We start from the raw sequence: 6551 nt of genomic DNA on the forward strand, positions 1-6551 counted from the left end.
GGTGCGTGAGAGGCAACCACACACTGATGTTTCTCTCCATCTCTTTCTCCCTCTCTCCCCATCTCTATAAATCAATCAATCAATCAATCAATCAACATTTGCAAAAGACAAATCTGATAAAAAGACTGTTATCCACCCCAATAAATTTAACAAAAACCGTAAATATATATGATCCCTTGAAAAAGCTCTTCTAATTAAATAAAATTAAAGGGAAAAATACTATCATCCAAAAGATACAAAAACTCTTAAAACTCAAAAATAATAAAGTGAGCTCTGACGGGTGGCTCAGTTGGTTGGGTGTTGTCCCGAGAACCGAAAGGTTGATGAGTTGATTCCCCATCAGGGCACACGCCTGGGTTGAGGGCCAGGTCCCTGGTTGAGGGGCAAACAAAAGGCAACAAGTTGATGTTTCTCTCTCACATTGGTGTTTCTCTTCCTCTCTTTCTGCCTCCCTTTCCCTATCTCTAAAAATACATAAATAAGTAAGATCTTTAAAAAAATAATTAAGTGAACAGCCCAATTAAAAAATGGGTAAAAGACCTGAACAGACACCTCATCAAATAAGATATAGAGCCCTGGCCAGGTGGCTCAGTTGGTTGGAGCATTGTCCCATACGCCAAAAGGCTGTGGGTTCAATTCCAGGTCAGGGCACATAACTAGGTTGCAGGTTCGATCCCCAGTTGGGGTGTGTATGAGAGAAAACTGACTGATTTCTGTCTCATATCAATGGATCTCTCTCTCTCTTCCTCACTCTCTAAAATCAATAAACATATCCTCAGATGAGGATTAAAAAAAAGAAGGTATAGAGATGGCAATAAACATGAAAAGATGTCCAACATTGTATGTCAATAGATACATGCAAATTAAAATGATATACACACCTATTTGAATGGCCAAAATCTCAAACCCTGAGGACACCAAATGCTAGTAAGGATGTAGACTAAGAACTCTCAGTCATTGCTGGAGAGAAGGAGAAATGGTATAGGTACAATTGCTTTATAGGATAGTTCAGCAGTTTGTTACAAAACTAAATATACTCTTACCATATGATCCAGCAATTGTGCCCTTGGTATTCCCCCAAGTGAGTTAAAAACTCTGTCTATACAACATCTGTGCATGGATATTTATAGCGGCTTTACTCACAATTGCCAAAACTTGGAAACAACCAAGATGTCCTTCAGTAGAAGGATAGATAAACTGCAGTACATCCAGACAATGGAATATTTTTCAGGGCCAGAAAGACATGAACTATCAAACCATGAAGGAACATGAGAGAAACTTAAATGCCTATCACTAAATGAAAGAAGCCAATCTGCAGAAAGCTACATACTGCAGAATTCCAATTACATGACTTTCTGGAAAAGGCAAAACTGTGGAGACAGTAAAAAGATCAGTGGTTGCCAGGGGCCAGACCCGGGAGGGAGGGATGAATAGATGGAGCACAGAGGATTTTTTGGGTAGTGACACTACTCTGTATGATGCTTAATGATGGAATCATGTCATTAGGCCTTTGTCCAAACCCGGAGAATGCACACCACCAAGAGTGAACCCCAGTGTAAACTCTGGGCCCTAGGTGAGGTGATGTGTCCGTGCAGGTTCATTGATTATAACAAAGGCACTACCGTGGTGTCAGATGTCAGGAGCTGGGAGGCTGTGAGCATGTGGGTTGCAGTATGTGTGTGTGGTGGGAGGGTAGGTGGGGGGACATATGGGAAATCTTTGTACTTTCTGCACCATTTGGCTGTGAACCTAAGACTGATCTAGAAAAAAAAGCAAATAAACAGAGTAGTAGAACCAAGAGCTATTGCATATACCTGACCTAAGTATCATGCATAGTCTGTGGTGATTCCAGTGTTGAGGGTGGTCTTGCTGCTCTGCCCAGGTCCCCTTCTTGGGGCCTGAGGCTGTGTTGGCTGCTAGTTGCTCACTCTGCACCCTTCTCAGGTTGGTCCCCACTGTGCCCTTGGCTATGAGAAACTCTCCCCAGGCAGGAGATGCCTGGGAGCTTGCATTGTCCTTAATGGCCAGTGATTGATGAATGTGGGCATATAACAGCTCAACATTTTTGTCTCTGGGTGGAACAACCTTTATGGCACAAGTCCTGCTCCAAAGTTCCTGTTGGGCTCAGGCTGAGACCCACCTCTTCCTGGACCCACATCTTTGCAGAGCTTCTTCCTCTACTCCATTCCTTTCCCCCACTTCCCTTCTCTGTTTCTCTTGAGAACAGCCCTTAACAACTCACTGGCCCAAGAATCACCTCTGACTGCTGGTAGGGAACCGACCTCTAGCAGTTCCTGTCTTCTTGGTGTAGGCTGATTTGTTTTGCAAAATAGTACATAGGTCTTGTAAATAGCACATAGAAAGGTTATCTTAAAAGGTCTGGTAATTTATTGTCCACAATGTTACTTGAGACAAATAAACAAAAGACCTTAATTTTTTTTTTTTTTTTTGCCATTGGGGGTGGAAATCTTAGATACACAGCATTGCTGAGGCTAATTCCACAAAAATCAGGCCTTTTGCTCACAAGAATAAGTTTTTGCATTAAAACAGTGACTCTGGGGAAGAATGAACGAACACGTGTACAAAGTGAGATAGTAAAACAAGGTACAGGCTAGATAGAGTGTGACAGAGGCCTGTATGCTGTTTTGGAGCTTCAGTTGGCCCTGGACAGGAGCCAGCACTCTGTGACTGGAAGGGAAGGGGGAAGGGGGAACCGAATCTGCCAAGGCCAGGAGGTCTTGAGTTGGCTGGAGTGGAGTGAGTCAGGTGGCAGGAAATGAGGTCACGGGGATAGGCCTTCAGTAAATAGCTGACACATGACTGGAGCCTGTGCTCAGTTTTCTCCTTGCACGCATTAATTCATTTGATCTTTACGACAACCCTATGAAGCACAGAGAGGTGAAGTGGTAGTGGGCAGTTAGGTGTGAACAGAGCCCAGTGATAGGCCAGTTATAGAAGGTCACCAGGGTGGAAAGCCCCAGGTGCCCAGCAATGGACAAGTGTAGGGTGAGACCTCAACCTCAGCATGACCTTTCCTCCCCTAGCATATCCCTGGCCAGGTGGTTTGGACTCCCTGACCTTTCCCATCACTAGCCATGCGGTTCGGACCCTTCCCTGACCTTTCCTCCACTGGCATGTCGTTATTCATGTGGTGTAGGTCCCCTCACAGCAGCAACAAGGGGCTGGAGAATAGCCTCAAATGACCCCCATACGAGCCCTTACCTGACCTCTCCCTGCAGGCATTAAGCCCTAGAGATAACATCTAGGCCTCAGTTGTGTGCGTTTTTATTGTCTACAATGTTATTTGACACAGGCCCAGAAAAGCAGCAATACCAGGTAAGGCATTGCCATGGCAGCATCAGGACCGGCTGTAATGAATAATGACACCCTGCCCCTGTCCCCTTCCCCCTCCAACCAGACCTGGCACCATGGAGACCACAGCCCTTCCACATGCAACAAAGAATTACCCACCCCGAATGTCAGGAGTGCCCAGGTGAGAGCCCCTGCTGTAAACCTGACCTATTTTTTCACACTCTCCACAACTCTTATTGCTGTATAATGTCTTTTCTTATATAAAACAATATTTTCGCCTGGCTGGTGTAGCTCACTGCGATGCATATGATCGAGGTTCGATTGCCAGTCAGGGCACATGCCTGGGTTGCAGGCCAGTTCCCAGCAGGGGACTCACGAGAGGCAACCACACATTGATGTTTCTCTCCTTCTCTCCTTACCTTCCTCTCTAAAGATAAATAAATAAAATCTCTTAAAAAAACAATATTTTCATTCTTGTCCTTAGAAATTGTAAAGACTTTACATAATTTGGAAGTGAGACTGTACCAAACACTGGCCAAAGAAACACAGTCCACTCTATGCCTTCCTTCTCTTTTGTCTGGCCACTCAGAAATACGTCGTCATCTATGATCACTGTTACTTGTCGCCTGCCATCATTTTTATCCATGTATTCACCGTAGTCCGCCTTCCCCCTTTCATATACTGATATACCACATACTGAAATTCTGGGCCATGTCGTCTTTTGACCGACATCCCCCATTTGGTATGCTTCATTTTCTCTTCCTTTCCACATCTCATTTATTGCTAGAGAAAAGACTGTCGTTGGGCTTTTCCCTTCCACCTGTCTCATGACAGGATTCTAACCCACTTGCCCAAGTAACTTGCACATCATTCAGAGACCTTTTGAGAACCAAGTGGCTGGCTATTTCAGGCTCATGTCTTAACAGACTGATGAAGCACCTGTAATACAAATCTCTGAGACACTGCTCCTATTTTTCTTTTCCTACAATCTGATTTTCAGTCTTACCTGTCAGGATGGGCAGGTATCCTTTCTCAAAGTATGTTGGAACATATTTGCCCATACATTTGATAAGGGTTTAATATCCAAAATTCATAAAGAACTTATAAAACTCACCCCCCCCCAAACCAAGTAATTCAACTAAAAAATGAGCAAAGGACCTGAATAGACACTTCTCTGAAGAGGACACACAGAAAGCCAATAGACATATGAAAAGATGTTCAACGTCACTTATCGTCAGAGAAATGCAACATAAAACCACAATGAGATATCATCTCACACCAGTCAAAATGGCCACCATCAATAAATCAACAAACAGTAAGTGCTGGTGAGGATGTGGAGAAAAGGAAAGACCTGTGTACTGTTGGTGGGAATGCAGACTGGTGCAGCCACTGTGGAAAGTAGTGTGGAGTTAACCTCAAAAAAGTAAAAATGGCATTTGCCATGGACATGACCACAAAATATTTTCCCATATTTTTTTCTGCTACATTGCTAGCATTCAGCCTACTAGCGACATGTTATTAACCCTTACTTATTTACATTGCCTAGATCAGCACTGTCCAATATAAATATAACACAAGCTGTATATGATTTAGTAATAGCCATTGGTAATCTGTGAGATTTTATAATAGCAGTCTTAAATTTCTGGAGTCTCCCAGGTGTCCTTTGTCTAGCTAATCCTTCCAGGTTGCTAGTGACCAAACAGTTTGAGATCACAAGATAATCTCTGTTCCTGTTATCTAGGATTGACTGTCATGGTAATTGGGTTGAACAAAGCAGGGATTAAGACTCAAACTCAGGAGGAACTAAGGCCCTGGAAAAATCCAGAACCTGTGAAATTCCTTAAATAAAAAGTATTAACATTAAATAATTGTGCCTGTAGTAAAGATAATTTAAAAACATCTTTACATTAAAAAAATAGAAAATGGAACTATCTTTTGCCCCAGAGATCCCACTTCTGGGAATTTATTCCAAGAAATCTGAACACAAATTCAAAAGAAAATATACACCTCTATGTTCATTGCAGCATTATTTAAAATTGCCAACATATGGAAGCAGCCCAAGTGTCTACCAGTAGATGAGTGGATAAAACAATTATGGCACATTTACACAATGGAATACTACTTGGTTGTGAAAAAAACCAAGCAAATTTTACCCTTTGCCAAAGCATGGGTGGACCTGGAGGACATTATGCTAAGTGAAATAAGTCAGCCAGAAGTTCTAGACAAATATCAAATGATTTCACTCATTTGTAGAATCTAACGAACAAACTGAACTAACACGTAAAATACAAACTCATAGAGAGAAGGCTGACAGCTCTGGGAAGGGGGGTGTGGGGAGTGGAGGGATGGAGCAGAAATGAAAAAGAACTCATGGACCTGGACAACAGTGCGGTAATCAAGAGAGGGTGGGGCGTAGGTGGAGGCAGAAGAGGATATAGGGGGATCAATGGTAATGGAAAAATACAACACCAAAAGAAGACGACACACCTTTGGAATGTCAGTAATCGCCTTTCTCCAGGCCCCTCAGGGTACAACTTCCGGGCAGACCACAGAACCCCTGGTTCTTATCTTGTTTTCCAAATACCATCTCCACGTGCTGTGGCAACTATCCCATAGCCACCAATGTAAAATAAGTATGTATCTCTGCTTTGTTCTTTATCCAATCTCAGACATTTCCCTGTTTGCTTTGTCCTGTCTGCCTAATCTACTACAAAAGAATTTCGTGGACCCCGCCTTAGTCTCTTGCTTTGATTCTGGTGGATAAAGTAAGCGTCAGAACTGCCATTTGCCCAAGCATTTTCTCAAATCTGTTGAGATGTTTCTTCTCAGCAATTGTCAGCTTGGCTCAAATAAATTCTCATAAGACTTTTTCTCAGGTTGGGCATTCTTTTCTCGTCAGCTATAAAAAAAATTATAAAAGCTCAGGTGAGCCAACCGATGAATGTAGACCTAGATCTTGCCCTTGATGTTCTGGAGCAGAGTTGGACTTACTCCTTCACGTTCATTCCTTTCAATTCTGTGCTCTACCACATGGCACTTTATATATATATTTTTTTCAGTCCAGTTCCCTGTGAGATAACACCAAACATTTGAAAAATAGCATTGCAGAGTGATTAAGAGCACGGAATTCTGAAACTAGACTTCTTGGGTCAAAGTTCTGCCTCTGCCACTTCAGAGGTACGTGACCTTCAGAAAAAATTAACCTCCCTGATGTAACCTCCCTGTGGTCTCATCTGTAA

The sequence above is a fragment of the Artibeus jamaicensis genome, unplaced genomic scaffold (assembly GCF_021234435.1).
Source record: "Artibeus jamaicensis isolate MK-2021 breed Jamaican fruit bat unplaced genomic scaffold, CSHL_Jam_final contig_444, whole genome shotgun sequence".
Taxonomy (NCBI): domain Eukaryota; kingdom Metazoa; phylum Chordata; class Mammalia; order Chiroptera; family Phyllostomidae; genus Artibeus; species Artibeus jamaicensis.